Source organism: Macrotis lagotis, chromosome 8 (genome assembly GCF_037893015.1).
Source record: "Macrotis lagotis isolate mMagLag1 chromosome 8, bilby.v1.9.chrom.fasta, whole genome shotgun sequence".
NCBI lineage: Eukaryota > Metazoa > Chordata > Mammalia > Peramelemorphia > Peramelidae > Macrotis > Macrotis lagotis.
Window position 1 is genome coordinate 136731412 of NC_133665.1, and position 20579 is coordinate 136751990.

The 20579-nt window shown below is 39.2% G+C and overlaps 1 long non-coding RNA gene across 3 annotated transcripts in view; it reads left to right on the forward strand.

Annotated features, from left to right (window-relative positions):
• LOC141496203 (uncharacterized) overlaps positions 1 to 20579 on the forward strand; it is an 86370-nt gene that overhangs the window by 54551 nt on the left and 11240 nt on the right. For 2 of the 3 annotated variants that reach the window (XR_012470978.1, XR_012470976.1), the window contains exons 2-4: positions 6018 to 6101; positions 7660 to 7771; positions 12709 to 12873. This is a non-coding gene — a long non-coding RNA (uncharacterized LOC141496203). Of the gene's footprint in view, positions 1 to 6017; positions 6102 to 7659; positions 7772 to 8854; positions 12679 to 12708; positions 12874 to 20579 lie in introns of those variants that run through there. The other variant, XR_012470977.1, reaches the window with a different exon arrangement.

Here is a 20579-nt window from a genome sequence, read left to right on the forward strand (position 1 = left end):
TGGTAGCCAGTATTCTAAATATCATTCAGTGTTTTCAACTGCCAGGAAAACAAAGCAAAACAAAACATTCCTTCTGGGACATGGCCAAGGAACACACCATGTCAAGCCAACTGTCATGACATCCACTGGACAGAGTGTCTTCCCAAGCCATCTGATTGTTTTCTAGCCATTAGCAGTATACGCTAAGAAGAAGTCAGAATTTGGCCCATAATTCAGCCCTGACTCAGAATCATTTGCATCATCTGTGGCCCCAGAGCTACTTTGCCAGGGATGCTAATGCAAGGGCTTCAGAAGGGAATAGACCTAGGGGCTAGCCAAAGGGATTGCAATTTCCGGGCTTACCCCTGAGCCTTAGCAATTCCCTGGGATGAGGGCAGCCACATGGAACAAACCTGTTTCCTTCTTGCCTGCCACCATTTGTCAACTGTAGTGTGGCCTGGGAAAAAGAGAGCATTCAACTTCAGCCAATCCCTCAGTGAATCAAAAAAACCATATGAACTGAGCACCAACCAGAACATGAGCTCACAGGACCTGGGATGTGAAACTGGAAGGGATCTGAGAGGTCCTCTATTATAATCCCCTGATTTTCCAGAGGATAAAAATGAGACCTGGAGAGGTTCAGTAGGGTTCAAGGTCCTACTAATCCCAGGTGGCATAGCCAGGATCTGACCTCTGCCACATTGCCTCAGATTTGAGGACAGTTAATGTGTCTTGTTTTATTTTTTTATTTTTCCCAATTTAGTGGTTTACTATGGAAAATATCCTTTACATAGTCCAAATAGGAAAGAAGGATTCTTAGAGATGTTTTTATTTGTCAGTAACATGATGCAGTGAATAGAGATTGGACCTAGAGTCAGGAAGACTTGAGTTCAAATCCAGTGTGAGTGACCCTGGACAAGTCGCCTAAAAATTTATCTGCCTCATTTTCCCCAATTGTAAAGTGAGAATAATAATAGTAGTTACATCACAGAGTTGTTGTGAAGAAAAAAAATATAACATTTGTAAAGTGCTTAACGAAGTGCCTAATACCTTTCTTTCCTTCCTCTTTCCTCCCTCCTTCTTTCCTTCCTTTCCTTTATCCCTCCTTTCCCTCTTTCATTTTGTTATCAATGGCTTGTAAATACTTAGTCCAGAATGAATAACTGACTTTTATTCAGACAGTTTAAGAAGAGAACCACTTCTCTCAAGGGAAAAGGGGCCCCCAAATCACAGCAAGTTTGAAAAGCTTGTTTCTCCCCCTTCATGCCAATCATTGGCCGGGGTCACAATCTAATTGATATAATCACCTCCATTCATATTTTCCTGCCTTGCTCATTATACTAATGAGCACAGGGGAGGGAACAGCAATCTCCTTGAGCATTTGCAAGGGAGAAGTACACAGACCCTAGGTTAACTCAGAACTAGGTGGGACAGACCTGCTCCATTTTCAGGTTTTGATCAGATTGAGGCTCAGTTTTTTGCCTCACATTCACATACCTTCCCATAGGCACAAATATAGGCAGACTACAGTCTTTGTAATGTAAACTAACAATCTCCCTTCACATTTTTGTGGAAATCAGACATCCTCACACTTCCTTCCTTCCTCCTTTCCTTCCTTCCTTTCTTCCTTCTTCCTTTCCTTCATCCTTCATTCTTCCCTTCCTTCCTTCCTTGCTCCTTTCCTTCTCTATCACTTCTTTCCTTCCTTCTTCCTTTTCTTCTTTCCTTCCTGCTCTCCTTCTATTCCTTTCCTTCCTGATATTTTCAGTCTTTAGAACACAAATCATCTTCAGTGAGACTAACAGCTATTCAAAATTGACCATCCTAGCAATTCTCATAGGAAAAATAAAATGGATAAAGGATATAGATTGTTCAGATTGGGACATGGAGTTGGATAGGTAATTCATTGAGTCAGTTCATTAGTGCTTATCTCTTGGATAGGCATCATAGATAAACAATGAGCTCAATTCAGAATAGTTTGAATCATATTTAGAAACTAGGTAGTTCTTTCAATAATTCCAAGAAATTTTCTGCCACAAATGTTAATTTCTTGAATAAACATTTTCTTCTTGTGATGTTATATGACTGAAAAGTCTAAAACTCAAGAGGATTTGAATTCCAGATGGCCCAAAGGGGAATGAAAAGACACATGAAAGAATCATTCATTGACTAATGTCAATGACTAATGTTGAATAAACATTAGAATGGAATAAGAAATGTTTGAATGAATAATGTCCTTGTCTAATCTATTATGTGGTAAGCTCTTGAGAAGAGGGATTAGGTCTTACTCTATTTGTACCCACAGAGTATCTATCATTCTATTTCTGTTCCTATAAGGGTAAGGATAGAACCAATTAGTGCTTGGTCAATTGAAGGTTAAAGTAAATCAAAGACCAGTTTCCTAAATTAGGCAAAATATTATTTTCTGAGGATAAAAAAAAGGAACCATAGTCTCCCCCTATAGCAAACAAAAGCCAGTGATCCCAGAGGTTATTCAGAAGCCCTGGATATCATTTCAGGAACTCTAGGTCCAAAGTCAGTGTTGGGGCCAGGTCAGAAAGATAACATAAAGGTGCAGGGTGGTTCCAATCATAACAGTTTCATCACATAAAGTAGGCCTAGAACTTACTCAGTTTTAATAATTTATGACAATGACTTGATAGCCATACTTTCCCTTTTCCCAAATATAAATAAATGCTACATGATGGTGGGTCTATACACTTGGCAGGAATCTGCATATAGTAAATGCTGATTAAATTGAAGGAAATATTCTATCCATTTGAGTTTATGACCCCTGTACTGTGGGGGTGGGCAAGAAGTGTCGGAACTATTATTTTCTCGTGAGCAGGTTGCTAAGCTCTTTGAACCTGAGGGCCAAGAAGTACTGACAATCATACAAAGTAAAAAAAGGTGATGGTAAAGTCCCCGAAAGGTAGATCTTTTTATAAACAAAATGAGATGTCACGACTCCCCATTTTCCGGTGTATTATCTGTATGACAAAGAATTTAAAAAAGAAAAATAACTAGTTCAGCAAAATCAACCAATACATTGACTGCGTCTGACAGTATATGAAACACGAAACAACCACAGCTTCCCACCTCTGCACAGAACGGAGAGAGGGGAGAGTATTTTGTCAGTTCTACATGGCCAGCATTGGCTCATAACAGTCACTCAGCATCATGTTGTTTTTCTTGAGATGTATTTTCTTTTTACTTTGTTAGGGTCATTGCATATATTATTTCCCTGGTTACTGTATCTGTTCATATGTTTCATTCTTTTCTGAGTTTTTCATATTCATCAGTTCTTATGGTATGATATGATAATATGGTAATAAATGCTTTCTTTTTAAATTTTTAAGCTTAAATACAAAATTAGAAAAAATTGTCATGTAAACAGAAAAACATAAGAGAGGGTTCATAATATAAGCAAAAATTTCTATTTCAAGAAAGCCTATATAATAAATACTAACATTGTGTTCAAAATTGTCCAGCTTTTCTTTCTTCCTTATAGGTTGTCTTATGTTTTCTGCTGTGTACTGTCTACTTTATCCTCCCACCCAAGGCTACAATTAATTGTAGATATAGACATACAAATACATATATATGCATACCTACAAAATATAATATATATAATATATATATAATATATATAATATATATAATATATTATAATATACATATTCCCTATATGCACAATAATATACCCCCACATATATATATATATATATATATATATATATATATATACCTACACATTCATAAATATCTATATATTTGGTTTGTATGCATCTTTCATTTTTGTATTTCCTAAAAGCAACAATACCTCCTCACTCTTCTACTTCTATTTTCTAATTTGCTAATCCTTAACCTGCTTGCTCTTCCAAGAGTCCCTCCCTTACATATGCTTCTATACTTCCCCTCCTCACTGATCTACACACCCTTCTATATAACCCCTTATCCTATTCCCTCTCCCTCTTAGCTCAGTACCTCCTTCTTCCCTCCTCTTATTTCTTTCTATTTAAAAGGCTTTTATACATACATATCTATACATTTATGTATTGTTCCTTCTTTAATCCATTCCTGTTGAGAGCAGATTTCCAGAATTACCTGCTCTCCTTCCCCATCTATATCAACTTCTGTATCAATTCTTCCCCTCATACTTCATTTTATAAGAAGTTAACTTTTAAAATATTTTCCTATGTAATTTTACTTTTTTAGAATTCCATCCAGCTCTGCTGTACTTTAATCTCTCCTTTGAACTGCTCAGTTAATAATAATCTTAGATATATGGTGTATATTTCCACATATAAATAGAAAACAATTTATCCTTATTGAATCCCTTATATTTAATCTTTGATGTTTACCTGATATTTCTCTTGGATCTTATATGTCAAATTTTCTTTTAAATTCAGGTCTTTTTGTAACAAAATCCTGAAAGTCTGGCAATTCATTGAATGTCCATTTTTTTTCAATCAGAATTATGCTTAACTTTGCTGGGTATGATATTTTCATCCATAGGCCCAGTTCTTTTGCTTATAGATATGTAGTGTTTCAAGACCTGTGGTCTTTTATTGTAGTTACTAAGAGGTCTTGTGTAATTCCAACTGTGACTCTACTGTATTTAAATTGTTTTTCTTGTTGTTCTTAATATTTTCTCCTTAACCTGGATTTTTTTTGAATTTGACTATGATATTCCTGTCAGTTTTCCTCCTAGGATCCCTTTCAGGTGATTAGTAATTTTTTTTCTATTTCCACATTTATCTCTTGTTCTAACACTTCAAAACCATTTTCTTCAATTATTTCTTGTATTATTGTATTGAGTCTTTTTTTTAATCATAGCTTTCAAGTAGTCCAATTATACTTATGTTTTCTCTTCTGGATCTGTTCTTCAGATAGGTTGTTTTTCTTAAGAGGTATTTAATTTTCTCTTCTATTTTTTCATTCTTTATATTTTGTTTTATTTTTTTCTTGGTCTATAATAACTTCACTGACTTCCCTTTGCCCAGTTCTAGTTTTTCAAGAAGTTCATTTTCTTCCTTAAAATCTGGATCTCTTTTTCCAGTTGGTCAACATTCCTTTCTTAAATCTTTTTTTCTTGGATTATTCTTTTTTTAAAAAAAAAACTGTCCTCAATCTCTCTAACTTGGTTTTGAAAATCTTTTTAGAGATCCTCTATAAATTCCTTTTGAGCAGGTAATGATTTGACATTGCTCTTTGCCATAGGAGAGGCTTTTTTGCTTCAATGTCTTCTTCTGAAGATGAACCTTGGTCTACTCTGTTCCCATAATTTTTTTGGCAGCTTGCTGTTATATTCGTCTCTAGTCCTGGGGTATGGGGGATGATGCCTTTGCTCTCAGGAACTTTGTCCTGAGCCCAACCTCCGCAGTTCTTTCCCCCTCCAAGTCACAGCCGGGGATCCTCCACACACTGTGTTGGAAATGATCTTACTCCCTGAGAACCATCCAGTGTCCATAACCTTTAGTTCTCCCCTCTGTCCTGAACCAAGCTCTGAGAACTCAGTTCTCCTGTAAGTGTCCACAGTCAATAGAATCCCTGGGTCAATGCTTCTGCACTCACTGGGCATGTGCTGGTTCCTTCTCACCCAGGACTGAATCTCAGGAGCTCCACTAGGTCTCGCATCCCTTATCAGCAGAGGTTCCTTCTCTTCATTTTTTCCACTCTATGTTCACCCTAAGGTGATTTTTTGACTTGTTGTGGAGGAAATCTGGAGAGCTTGAAATTTTCTAATCTAATCTGCCACCTTCTCAGAATCCATTCCCCTACCCCTTCTTTTTTTCAATAAAATTTTCTGTATTACTGGAAGTGGGGACTTTTCTCAGTATCTTAGGAGATAAAATCTATGTAGAGATTTTTCTAGATTTCTTAAATGGGAGTTCCAAGTCAAAAGAAGAGACACACCTTCCACTTATCACTCAATGTACCCAGGTCTGTCACATAATAATTATCCCTAATTCAAGGGTGGTGAGGATTAACATTCTTCTTGTTTTTTATTTTTATTTTTTGACATTTCTGTCTAGATGGTGCTGTATGGACTAGATTGACAGGAGCTCCACAATGACTCTATCTCTGTCATCATCAGGTCCTGTCTCCTGATGTTCCATGTGAGTATGAGATGGATTGTTCCATTGGTCACTGTCAGTTGGAATCATTGGGTCCCTAAGCCCCAGCATGTGACCTACTGGGCAGCATCATCATAATCCATCAGAGGACAGGAATAGCAAATGCTGGCAAGGAGAAAGAGGAGGAGGCAGGCAGTTTCCATCGATGATGGACAGAACAACTGCTGTGTCAGAAAAGCTGAGAATCCTGGGATGCTCAGTCTAGAAGAAACCTTTGAGATTGTCTTTCAGTGGAAAGAGTAAAGGATCTTAAATCAACCTACTCAATTAGCATTTATTAAGTGTTTATTCTGAGTCAGATACTGTATGAACCTCTGGGAAAATAAGTCAAGGCAAAAACATAATCCTTACTCTCAGGGAGTCTCACATTCTAATAACTGAATTAGAGGACTTAGATTTTATTCTTTTTGCCCAAACTCACCCATCTTTGTCTTCATAGCTTTCCCATCTTTGTTGAGGGCACCATTATTTTTTGGGGACAAAACTTGGTGTCATCTTCTCCTCCTTCACCCTTACCCTTCATGCAACCAACTGCCAAATTTTGCTGTTTCCACTTCTCCAGATCTCATTTCTGTCCCCACTTTTCCTACTCCCTTGGATACTCCCATGGGATTATAACAAATTAGTCTCCCCGCCATCATCCCCATTCCAATCTGTCTTTCACATGGTGCCGGAAAGGTTTTTCTAAATTTTCTAAAGTCTGATCATGTTAGCTGTCCAAATCCAACTCTCCACTCCTTACTCAGTAAATTCCAATGATTCCTTGCTACCTTCAGGATCAAATATAAATGACTCTATTGGCAATTATAACCTTTGAAAAACTTTCCAACTTAATTATATACCACTCTTCTTCATGAACATTATAGTCTCACCAGACTGCCTTGCTGTTCTCACATGTGACATTCCATCTTCCTGCTATGCCCCTAGATTACATTATGTGTATTTTGTCCAAGGGAGGATTTGAACCCAGGTCCTCCTGACTGCAAGTCCAGATTCCCACTGACTACTTCACCCTGTCCTTTGTCAAACAGCAGATTATCTTTGCTTTCTTTGGTCTCCTTCTCTTCCTTTTTATCCTGTGGGTGGTGCTCCCTGCCTCCTTTTAAATGCTCTAACAGTCAGCCAGTTCTTCTTTCCTCATTTATTCCAATCTGTGGGAGCAAAGGGTCTGAAATCAGTTCTAAGAAACAATAGAAAGCAATGGAGGGCAGGGTGTGGAGAGTCAGGAAATTGAGGTTCTGGTGTCAATGCTGCCACTCACTCACTATGTGACCTTGGGGATATCCCTTCTTCTGTTGCTTCAGTTTCCTTGACTAAAAAAATCCCTTCCTGATCCCTCTCCTTCTGGAAGGATTAGATGGCACCATAGGTGTGAAAAAGCTCCCAGAACCATCTGAATGTTTGCTCTTTACTGGTTCAGTGATAATGGCAGTGAGAATATCAGGTTCAGGATTTCCTAGGGCCTTGAAGAGTTCCTGGACATAGTAAATACCCAATAAATACTTGTTGATTGATTGATTCTCTCCTCTCTTGGTCTCAGCTTAATCTCAGTCTCATGGAAGAAAATATTCTGTCCTTTGGGAAAAGAATCTCAGGCCTCAGAAAACATGAAGCTCTGATGCTGCTTGTGTTCCTGGAACCCTCAAAACTAGGTACGGTAGCCCTCTGACACTACATACCTCTCCTGTCTCTCAACACAAGCTGGCTTCCATTTGACTTGGCCCAGTTGGGATGGGGAGATGGGGGAGGGACGCTCAGAACCCTTAGAAATGCTCTTCACGGCATAGGGAACAATGGGAGCAAAGGTTCAGGGCCAGGGGAGTGTGGGCTGGGGGTATGTGGGAGAAGGAGTGTGACTGGACCAAGAGGAGGATTGCTGAGACTGGAAATACAGGCTGAAATCAAATGGTAGAAAACTTTTTTTTTTAGGTGTTTTTTTTTTGCAAGGCAAATGGGGTTAAGTGGCTTGCCCAAGGACACACAGCTAGGTAATTATTAAGTGTCTGAGACCGGATTTGAACCCAGGTACTCCTGACTCCAAGGCTGGTGCTTTATCCACTACGCCACCTAGCCGCCCCTATAAATGGTGGAAAACTTTGAATGAGGTTGAAGTGTATCATACAAGGAGTTTGAGGTTTTAATTTCATATTTTCCAAAGAGTTTCTTAGGATCAAAAGTGCTTAGCACTTTTGGCATATATCCCTTCCTTCCTTCCTTCCTTCCTTCCTTCCTTCCTTCCTTCCTTCCTTCCTTCCTTCCTTCCTTCCTTCCTTCCCTCATTCTTCTCCATATAATCATACACAAAGGAGAATATGAGAGTATATCCATGCTTATATTTGTATTTTCTTGGTACAAGGCCCTCCTGAAGGAGGAAGCTCCTTTACTAATGTAGATCAGCTCTCTCTATTGTCTGTAGTTTTGGGAGAGTGACTTGGGCCCCGAGAGATGACAATTGATGCCAGACATGAGCCTTGAGCAGGAGGTTTTCACAAGATAGATCCGGAGTAAGTCCACAGACCATCTTGCCCACCTCGTGTTTTCCCTACCTGTTCCCATCATCTCTTACCAGGGGCTGAGATTGCTGATCAACACAGTCAAAAGAAACTCTTTGTCCTTTCCGGCCAGTCCTGAACTAATAAACATCTGAAATTTTGGAAGAGAAAGGTCCTCCTTTTGCCCTCATGCTATTTCCCCCTCATTTATCAACCTGGTCTCTGTGTTCTCCTTTTCTGCAGAATGAGTCCAGTTCCTGAGGACCGCAAAAAAACAAGAACGTCTTTGAGAACTGAAGTAGGAACTTAACTGGTCCAGGCTCGTTGTCGGCTTCAGGGGCTTGGCCCAGCGGCCTCTGCATAATACAGGCCTGTCTGCAACAGAACTGGGCTCTGTCCTGCCATGGGCAAGATGACAGGCTGCCAGTCTGGACTAACTCCTGGCTCCCAGCAAGAGAGTAGGGCCCTGGGTCCAAGCTATAAGATGATGTAGATGCAAAATTCTCCAGGGCTCTGAACATCAAAAGCTAAAAGAAAAAATTATTTTTTTAAAATTAAAAACAGACTTTGAATCTTTAGAAGCCAATGGAAAAGTGCAAGCCTCTCATGTTTCAGCATTGTGTACCTGCACACGAATATATAATAGTAACTGCATATGTATACACACATCTATAATACACTCTTCATACATGTAGTCATATCCATTTACAATCCATCCTTCACTTAGATGCACAATAAACATATGGAACTCCATAGATAAATGAGCTATACCCTCCCCCCCAAAACATTCAATTATTTACACACTTTCACACGTACTGTCAATCCAATGAACAAGTTGCAGAGTCCTTTCCTATACTTGTATGCACATAATTCAACATGGACATTTAAAAAAGATTGTAAACTCTCCAATATAATATTAGAATCAAGGGTTTATATAATTTTTGTTCCTGGGTATTAGCAGGATCATGAGATAGATACTGTTTGCCTTAGAAGTTTGCTCCAATGTGGATCAGTTTTTGCAAATATAAGATGTCCCCAAAGCCTTAGTTCATAGAGACTTTTGGGGATACCCTGTAGGATCTCCATGGAGAGCACACATTTAAGCATTGACTTCTGGGTTCAAGAGGCCATTTTATCACCAGACCTCTCCAGTGTTTCTCCTCTAATTTCCCTCTTCTCCACCTATACAGCCTCTTCGTTGGTTTAGACCCTACTTGCGTCTCATCTGGACTACTGCCGTGAACTCCTAATTGGTCTTAGAACTTAGTTCCTTTGGACTGGATGGGATCTTGGAGGTCAACCCCTTCATTTTATAAATGAAAAAACTGAGACCTCAGGATAATCAATGACTTTCCCAATGCCACACAGTTAATAATCATTGGAAGCGGGATTTGGATCCAGAATTTTAGCCTCCTAAGTCAGTGCGCTTTCCAATGTTTCATACTGCTCTGTGACCATAGCTAATTTACTTCATTGAGATTCAGTTTCCCAGCCTCAAAAATGGAAATAATAATATCTATCTCACAGTTGTTTGGAGACTCAAATAAGATAATACGTCTTTAAATATATAACTATAAAATATTAATCCAACTTAAAGAGTTGTCTTAATGTCAACTGCCAGACTCCTCTTTGAAACTTTTGACATTTTTTCCTAATGAGCTAAGAAAATTCTCTGCATCCGGTCAGGGGCACCAGAATGTTTCCCTTCCCAATAGACTGATAGCTCTCCTACATGTCAGCCATGAATCAGCAAAATGTTCTGGAGGGTAATGAGCCTATATTGAGGGGGACTTGCTTTGTGATTAATGGAAATTTTTCTTTTCCATTTCTAACCACCAGTCTGAAAGTGAAGGTATCTTAGAAAACCCCCATCAAATGGGGCAACATCAAATGTTGTGAGCAGTGGGGTAGGTCTGATTATTAAAGCCAGGGGGTCCAACTAACTTGGTGGAGGAATATAATGGGCAGCTTGGTAAGTGAGGAAAGAAATGAGGATTGGATATGGTGATTTTAGAATCATGTCAGTGGATGTGATGATTGAACCCTTGAGAGGGAATGAGACCACTCTCATGGGAGAGAAGGTCAAGGACAGAAGACCTTGGGTAAATGACTATACTCATGGCATAGTAGTTGAATGACCAAGGTTGGGTACATGCAGGTGAGGGTCAGGAAGGGATAAGACCCAGACCAGTGATGACATCTAAGAGGGTCTGGAATCTCATACTTTTTTGCCTCACTTTGCTGCTGGGGATGCTATTCCCATATATTTATTTAAGCAGCATGGTAGAGAGGAATGGGGTTTAGCTCCCTTTCTGTGTCCTGAGGCAAATCAGTTGCCCTCTCTGAAATCTAAGCTCTTCAGTTCTGAAATGGGAGGAAGTGGTCTCTTTCAACATCAATGTTACTAACTCTTTGGTGGTCCCCCCACTTCTCTCTGAAACTCCAATTAATAAAAGCATTATGGAGCAGGAAAGACAACATGGAATAATGGAGAGAGCAGTGAACTTAGATTCAGTAATGCCACAGTTTGAACCCTATATCAATCAAACTAGCTGTTTGACTTTGGGAAAGTCATTTTGCTTATCTGTGACTCAGTTTCCCCATCTGAGAAATGATGGGGTTGAATTCAATGATCTCTAAGTCTCTTTTAGCTCCAGATCTATTATCCTATGACTCAAATACTTCTTCTGTCTTTTACCTTCTCCAAAAACTTTGTTCTAAGAGGTATAATCCATTCTCACTCTGGGTTGAGTTGATAACAGCTTCTAGGATGGTGTCATATTGAAAAGAGTACTTGGGGGTGGCTAGGTGGTACAGTGGATAGAGCACCGGCCCTGGAGTCAGGAGTACCTGAGTTCAAATCCAGCCTCAGGCACTTAATAAATACCTAGCTGTGTGACATTGGGCAAGTCACTTAACCCCATTGCCTTGAAAAAAAATCTAAAAAGAGTACTGGTTTGGGAGTCAGATGGCCTTGGTTTAATTTCCAACTCTGTGATTTTCTGTGTATGTGATTTTGCATAAGACACTTAATCTGAACCTCAGTTTCCCCATTAGTAAAATAAAGGAGTTAGATTAGAAGATCCCTAAGGTTCTTTTCTATGGCCCCATGATCTGTGCGAGAGGGGCTTATATCCTTTGAGATTCTCAAAAACCTTCCAATTTGAAGCTCTGGGTCCCTATTGACTACAGGTCAAGATTTGCTGGTGATAAAGTAAGTGACAGTTAACAGACCTAGAGAGAGATGACCAAGCTAGGACGAGGAAGTGAGTGGACCTAACCATAACTGCCCAAGGAAGTAATGTGGCATACTTTAAAGAGGACTGGAATTGAAAAACCCTATGATGAACTCAAACCTTGGCTGGGATCATTTTTAAATTGTGGAAACGTAACCCCATGAGCTTCAATTTCCTCATATTCCAGGGAGAGTGAATACTACTTGCACTATCTCTATCACAGGGATTTGGTGAGGAAAATGTTTTGTAGAAATTATAGACTATAAAACCTGCATTACTGAACAGGATTCTAGAATGGGTCAAGCCAGACAGTTCGATGGTGAGAGACAACCCTATTCAGAAAACTCAGAGGGAGTCATAAAAGGTTGAATAAGGGAGAATCAAAGGAAGGATCAAAGAGTTTAGGGAAAACAACATGGGAAGGAGATACCACTAGAAGTTATTAAAAGCCAGGTTGGCTCACAAAATGTCTCCACCTGGGACACTATTTTTTATGTTATCACACGGTAGCATCTTCCTTGACCAGAACTGGCAGAAAGAAATGACTCTCACGGTGAAATTTCAGGAATGGAGATAAATATGTACGTATAGATGGGTAGGGTTGGGATTGGAAGAGATGAGGTGCAGGAAGATACTTTAAAACAGAGGGGAATTTCCAACTGTCCTTCATGTCTACCAGATTAAGTTGCTCCCCATTCATTACAGCTATGCTGAAAACCAACTCTGGTGATGAGATTTCAGGGCTTTTAGATGTAGCCAGACCCCCAATCCAATTCCTTGTTCCATTTTCCTTTAAAGTTGGAAGGCCTGAACACTGTTATCCCTTTCTAAGTCCCCCTTTTCACTCTGGGTCTCTTCCAGCCCAGGAAAGAACTCTACTCTGGAAGGGAGTTGGCATCTTTCCAATGGCAAGGGCCATGCTGGATAAGGCTGGGAGGGAGAGCTCTAGACCCTCCCACTCCCACAGATGGTGGTTGCAAGGATTTCCTGGAACATTCTCCTGCCTATGGACTTCAGAGCTTCTTGGTAGGTTTATTCCAAGCCCTGCTTCAAACCTCTGGGACCTTGTGCAGTTTGATGGGATGTTGCTGAGCAAGGGAAGAAGGGTGGCGATGACAGCCTTATTTATCTAGATTGAGGACGGAGGAGGCAAAGGATTTATAGGATTGTCCCCATTGGCCCCTGGGGTTGGGAGTGAGGATTGGCCAATTACATGACTGTGGTTTGGGGAAATCATAGGATTTATAGCTGAAAGGACCTAAGAGATCAATTGAGTGCAATTCTCCATTACTCAGAGGAGGAAACTGAGGCCTAGAGAGGGGAAGTTTCTTACCACACAAATAATAAGTAGCCAAGCCAAGATTCAAACATGGATTTTCTGACTTGGTTCAGCTTTTCATGGACTTGATGTTTTGAGTTATCACTTTTTTACATTATTTCCTCTTACCCCCTCCCCTCCCTGCCTTTAAGAAGAGATTTTTACCACTAAAATGGGGGGGGGGAGGATAAAGGCATGGCAAATTGCTCCCATATGCCATTGTTGACAGGAAACATGATTTCCCCCATGGTGATGCCTCTGGAGGCTTGGTCTGAGTAATTGAAGAGAGTGAGCAATGCTTGGGGTGGGGGAGCAGATTTTCTTTGATTTTGGCAAAACATGTCTGTGTAAGTGTGGGGGACAAACCCTTGACAGAGATTCTCACTGTTGGAGTTGCATGTGGGGTGAATGTTGCTTGGTGAGAAAAAAAATCAGGGAAAGAATAGAAGCAAAGATGCATAGAAATATCATGTTCCTTCATGGATCTGGTAAATTCTTACAGTGAATTGAGCACTGGAATTTAAAATTCTTCTGCGTTCTTCATTACCTGGCCCCTTCTCACCTTTCTAGTCTTATGAGACTTGTCTCCCCCATTGTCCAGTACCATTAGCCTATTTGCATTTCTTTGAACATGAGTCATCATGTCTTGATTCTGTCTTTGCATTAACTCCCCCTTCTTTATGCGATGCAGTACCCCCTCACCTATAGCATTTTCTAGCTGCCCCCTCACCTCTTAGTGCCTTCCTCTCTCACATTATTGTCTCTCTCCTGATGTCAATCTTGTCATACTAAGTTAGTTCCATGTTGACTCTATTAGAATGGAAGGGACCATGTTTTTGCCTTTCCTTACATGTGCCAGACACTGTTAAATGCTGGGGATACCATTAATAAATAGTCCCTGCCTTCAAGGAGCTTACAGTCTAAAGAATGTTATTCTACTCATTGATAGACTAACAGTTATAATTCTTGGCTTATCTCATCAGTCAGGGACAGGAACATTACCAAAAGGTCAAAGCCAAGGTCAGATGGATTGGGACACATGACTCCATCTAACTCTGGTTTGGAGTGTATTCATATAGTTTACTGTGTTTTTTAAGTCATTGCCTCATCCTTTGAAAAAAGAAAATAGGTTTAATTCACAAATTCATAAAAAATTAGAATTGGAAGCAAGGGGTCACCAAGTCCAACTCCCTTATTTTACAGTTGAGGAAACTGAAGCCCAGAATAGAAGGAAGAAATAGAAAAGAAACAAGTATTTATTTAACTTTTATTTGGGTCACATGGGGCAGTTAGGTGGTAGCGTGGATAGAGGGCCAGATCTGGAGTCAGAAAAAACTCATCCTCCTCCATTTAAATCTGGCCTCAGACACTTACCAGCTGAGTTACCTGGGTAAATCACTAACCCTGTTTGCCTCAGTTTCCTCATCTGTAAAATGAACTGGAGAAGGAAGCAACTCCAGTATCTTTGCCAAGAAAACTTCAAATGGCATCATGAAGAATCAGACACGACTGAAATGACTGAGCAACAGCAGCATGAGTTGAGAATACAAATAGAAGCAAAGAGGAAGATGGCCCCTTCCCTCAAAAAACTTAAATATTAGTGGGGAGAAGATAGCCCACCAAAGAGAGGTGAAGAGGGGGATGGGTGTGATTGGCAGGAATGAAGAGACCTAGCATGATTTTGAAGTTAGGAAACCAGACCAGGGCCAAGAGAGGAATGAAAGGCAAATTTGAGCTCTCAGGCACCAGTGAGCGAAGGAGTTTGGAGGGACACTAGAGGGACACTTCAGGGTGAGACTGTAGGGATAATTGGGTGTTCCAGGGTGAGGAGGCTGCAGAGTGCCAGAGCCATAGTTTTAAAGCCCAGATGCCAATGGAGAAAGGAAGCTTAAGAGACTCGACCATGGTCCAGAGTTAATTAATGGCAGAGTTAGAGTTTAAACCCAAGTCTCTCGATTCAAGTCCACTGTTCTTTCCACTACATGTGATATTAAGCAAGTCACTTAATCCTTTCAGGCTTCTGTTGTCTCTTTGGTGAAATAAAGAGATTATACCAGATGATTTCTAATATTTTTCTAAGGCTATTAACTCCAAATCCAGTGTTCTTGCCACTTTGTTGGCATCATTTCCTCGGTTCTTCTGTTTGTTAAACTTGGCTAATGTCACAGAATCTGAATGTATCCTGTTTATAAGACAGCAGCCCTAAATTCAGATACAGAACCTACTTTCAGAGGAAGGCACCCTCTTCACCTCCATCAACCAGACACGTGGAGGTCCATCCTTAGGGGAAGAGGCTGCAAGAGAATACTTAGCAGTGCTTAATCCTTGGAGGAATACTTTCACATTCATTATCATTCTTCAGCCTCCTAGGAGCTTTGCAAGAGCAAATGGGGGGAGAAAGGGGAGAGAAGATTTTGATGTCCATTTGTCAAATGGTGAAACTGAGGCACAGGAATGGGAATAATTTTCCATTGTGAAGATTAAATGAGTTAATAGTTGTAACTACTTAGCCTTGTGTTGGATATATATAGTAGGTAGTAGGTGCTTTATAAATGCTCATTCCAGTAGTCTTCCTACACTGTCATTTTGGTCCTAGCTACAAAGTTTGTAGACACAAACACAATTTCAAAGACATATATATATATATATATATATATATATATATATATATACAAGCATACTCTCAGATATGAACACGTGTTTGCAAAGATAGAGCAATTATAGATGCATAAACAAGAATGATTAGTATGCCCATTCCTGTTTCAAAACACTTTCCTCACAATTAATGATTAAACATTGATTAAATACCTACTGTTTGCTGGGTGCTGGGGATTCAAAGATAAAAGCAATAAATATCTGTTGCTCTAAAGGAGCTCATATTCTATTTAAGGAGAGAATGTGGATATATAGGAAGTGTAGCAAAAGTCTAAGTGCAGTTTTAGCCTTTAACTTTAAGAAGTAGAAATGCTACAAATTTACAAAAAAATCTCCAATATTTGAAGGGCTAATTATTTAAAAATTTCAAAATGTTCACATATTTCTTAATGAAATTCAGCATAATCACTCTCTAGTGTTATACAATCACTCTCACTGAAAATTTTCATCACCTGTTGCTCAGTGACTGAAATGATTGCCTTTGTAATCAAAGAAGATTTTGATGACCTCTTAATGTTTCTAACATAATCCCATAAGAAAAAATATCTAAAATAAGCAAAAAAGGAGGTATCCCAACCCATTTTTGTTCAGTTCATGGCTCCTGAACTGTGGATTAACTGTGACCTATGGGGCACAACAGAAAAGAGTCATAGGAAAAAAAAAGATTTATCTCACTGGACAATTTTACAAAGATACAGCCTGGTCCAGTCAATTAAGGGAAGCTACTTTCAGTCATGTGGAATGGGATGCAGTATGCCTCCATGCTGGGCGATCTGGATGTACTTGGGCCATAGGAGAACCAACTCCTTAACAACTAAATTATTTTAATTTTGAATATGCTAAATATCAATAGATGTAACCATACAAGCAAAAGCTCTTTCAGAGTGTCCTCAATAATATTTAACAGTATAAACTGGTCCTGAGACTAAAATGTCTTAAGAAACCTTAAAGGAAACCAAAGATTGATTCTAACATGTGGTGATGAGAAGGGATAAAGCTCCCAGCATTAGGAATGGGAACTACAAAAGACATGGAGATGGGAGATAATCCTGGTGCTAGTTAAATCAAATTCAGGCCTCCCAAGTCTAGGCCCAATGCTTTCTCCACCAAGTAAAACTCATCCTCACAATATTTCAGTGTGTGTGTGTGTGTGTGTGTGTGTGTGTGTGTAATGTATGTATTACATACCTTAGTAAGTTTTCATATAATACATAGATGGATATCTCTATCTCTATCAAATTGATACTGATCTTAGGAAATTTTGCATATATTTATAGATGATATTTATATCTATCTACCTATCCATCTCCCTGGTATTACATTATATGTTATGTATGTATGTATGGTTTGACTTAATAAGTTTTACACACAGAGATATAGAGAAATATCTTTATCTGCATCTGTTTATCTAAATATATGCTATTGATCTTAGTAAGTTTTACATATATAACTATAGGTGATATCTATATCCATCTGGTATTGATCTTAGTAAGTTTTACATATAGAGAAAGAGATAGATATCTGTATCTGTGTCTGTATCTAACTATATGATATTAATCTTAGCAAGTTTTACATATATTGGTATAGATAATATCTATATCTGTGTATGTATCTGGAATTGACCTTATTCTTTTACATATGGAGACACAGATAGTTATCTGGGTCTCTCTCTCAATTTCTCTTTTTCTCTTTCTCTACATTTATCTAACTATATGATATTGATCTTAGTTAAGTTTTACAGATTTATCATCTATCTATCTATCTATCTATCTATCTATCTATCTATCTATCCATCTGTCTGATGTATATCTTAGTAAGTTTTACTTTGCTCCAAATCTTTATAAAACCAGAAATCAGCCTACATAGTTAGTACTCCCAAATGAGGTCCTATTTGTAAATCTCTTTGCAAACCTTACAAAGCTTTGTAAATGCTGATTATTATTATTAATACTTTTTTGAGGGTATGTATGACATTGATTTTCTTCCTCTCAAAGAAGTGTCCTTGAAAGGAAGAACATTCATGATAAATACTGACATTTTAGGGAGTCATACAGAAAAGGTTTCTCAAACACAAGCACATGCTGCTTCCATGAGTTAAGAAGAGTCTTCCCCTCCCCCCCATCTGCCTTTCATTAGGAGGTGAATGAAGCAGACTTGCTCAATCCATCGGATAATGGAAGTTTAATGATTCCCTAGTGTCAATAACATGCAAATCCACATGATTATTGAAATCAAGGGACTGCACCATTACAGGCTGGAACTCATCATAGAACAAGGAATAAGTCAAAGAATTGTTATAATCAAAAGTTACAGCAAGACTTTGAAACTGGGAAAGAGAATCAAGGCCTATCAGGGCAGTGAGTTCACAGAAAGACCATGGGATTCCAAGCTGGCCATGAGAATAAGCACTTGGAGGAACTGAGTTCTGCTCTTGGTCCAGGATTTCAAGGAAGTCCCTGACCATGTGTGGAGGTCTTATTGTTATAATCTGGGCCATCTGAGGCACTGGTGAGAGCCAGGAGCTATAAAACCTCAGAGGCCTCAGGGTTTAGTCATCGCTTTGCAGGCCAGGGGAGTTTGTGATGAAAGGTCGTAACTTGTAACCTGAGCATCCACCGAGTCCAATGTTCCCTTCTCGACCCTTCTCAAAGCCTTGCTTTAGGGTCCAAGGTTCTGCATGTCAGCAATATGGATCCAGGGGGGCCTTCCCCTCCTTCCTTGGTCTGAGCCTTGGTTCAAACAGGTTGAGGATTTTGCTTCATGTATTTCCTTAGTGTTGGGAGACAGGGGAAGGAAAGTGGCATGGTGACAATCAGAGCCATGGAAGACAGGTAGGTTGGATGGACAGGACACTAGGTAACAGATAGTTGGAGTGGGCCAGATCTGTGATTTCAGAAGATCCTAAGACAAGATCCTTGGTAAAGACCTTAAGGGTCATCTAAACCAACCCTCTCATCTTTCAGATAGGAAATCATGACCCAGAAAAAAAATCCAAGGTCAAAAAGATAGGAAGGAACAAAATTGAGATTTTCCAGGTATGAGGAACTCCTCATGGAGAAATCCCTTCTACCAGTGCAGATGCAACCCTGCTATAGGCAGTTAGGTTTGGAGGAGAGAACAGTGGGCTTTGAGTTCAAACCTGAGTTCAAATCCTGCCTAAGATAATCCTAAGTATGGGACTCTGGGCAAGTCATGTAACCACTCACAGTCTTATTTGTATGGATAATGATGGCACCTATGAATAAGAGAAGAGATGTGATCCAGATCTCCAGAACTTCTGACTTCTTTTTACTCAATATTCTTTTTACTCTATCTCACACCCAACATGTCATGGACATATGTAAGCAACTAGGCTGCAGGCTAATGATAGAAATGTTTTAGTGTTACTTTTTTCTTTTTTACTATTCTGTCTTATAAAATAACCCTGCCTTGAGCTAGTTGTGTTCTCTCTGCCAAATTTGTAAAAATAAACACATATTAGGAATTTGTTAATCAATCTGGGCCTGGAGTCAGAAAGACTCATCTTCCTGAGTTCAAATCTAGCCTTAGACACTTCCTAGCAATGTGACCTTGGGTAAGTCTCTTGACCCTGTTTGTTTCAGTTTCCTGATCTAAAATAAGCTGGAGAAAGAAATGGCAAACCACTCCAGCATCATTGCCAAGAAAACCCCAAATGGATTTATGAAGACATAAATGAATAAGAGCAAATTAACACTTCTAGATCACAGAACATGTAGAGAGGAGTAATTTTAAAAAGCTTAGAAAAATGGGAAGGATCCAAGTTGCAAAAAGACTTTAATTGACAGGATTTTATATCTTATCTTTGGGTTAATAGAGAACCATTAGAGTTCATTTGAAGTGATATGGCCAGTCCTGCTAATTTAGGAAAATCATTCCAGAAGTTCTATAGAGGATGGATTGGTATAGGATGATGTCTGAAGCAAGGAGACCAATCTAAAGATAATTGTGGTGATGAGATCATGAGATCCCCAAGTTGGTGACTGAAAATAAGGGAAAAGGATCTTATATACAAGAGATGGTGTGAAGATAGAAATAGTAACTTTTGGCAATGGATTGTACATATGGCACCAGTGCTGGAGCCCTGTGATTGAGAGGATAGTGGTACCCCCAAAAGTAATATGGGAAGCTCAGAAGAAGAGATGGTCGATGAGGAAAGATAATGAATTCTGTTTTGCATTGAGTTTGATATGGAACTCAGGAAGGAGTTTATATTTATATAGATTTATATTTGTATATATTTATATACATAATTTGTATATATTTATATATGTATGTATGGCTCAGAAAACAGGGTGTTTGGACTGGAATCAGAAAGACTCATCTTCAGCTTCAGATACTTACTAGTTATGTGACCTGAACAAGTCACTTAGTTTTGTTTACTTTAATTTTCCATCTGTAACATGAGCTGGGAGTTTCTTTGCAAAGATGCTGGAGTGACTTGCCCTATCCTTCTCTAACTCATTTCATAGATAAAGAAGCCGAGACAAACAGGGTGAAGTGACTTGCTCAGGGTCACATAACTGGATTTGAACTCAGGAAGAAGAGTGTTCTTGACTCTAGGTGGGGTACTTTACGGTTGTCCCCTATAACATATACTCAAGGTCTTTTACCTTCTTAGTATAGTGTTTCCGAATTATCAATGTCCTTCTTAAACCATCTGGAACTGGATACAAGACTTCAGGTAAGTTCTGAGAAGGGAAGAATATAGGGAGACTCTCACCTCCCTAATCCCAGAGGT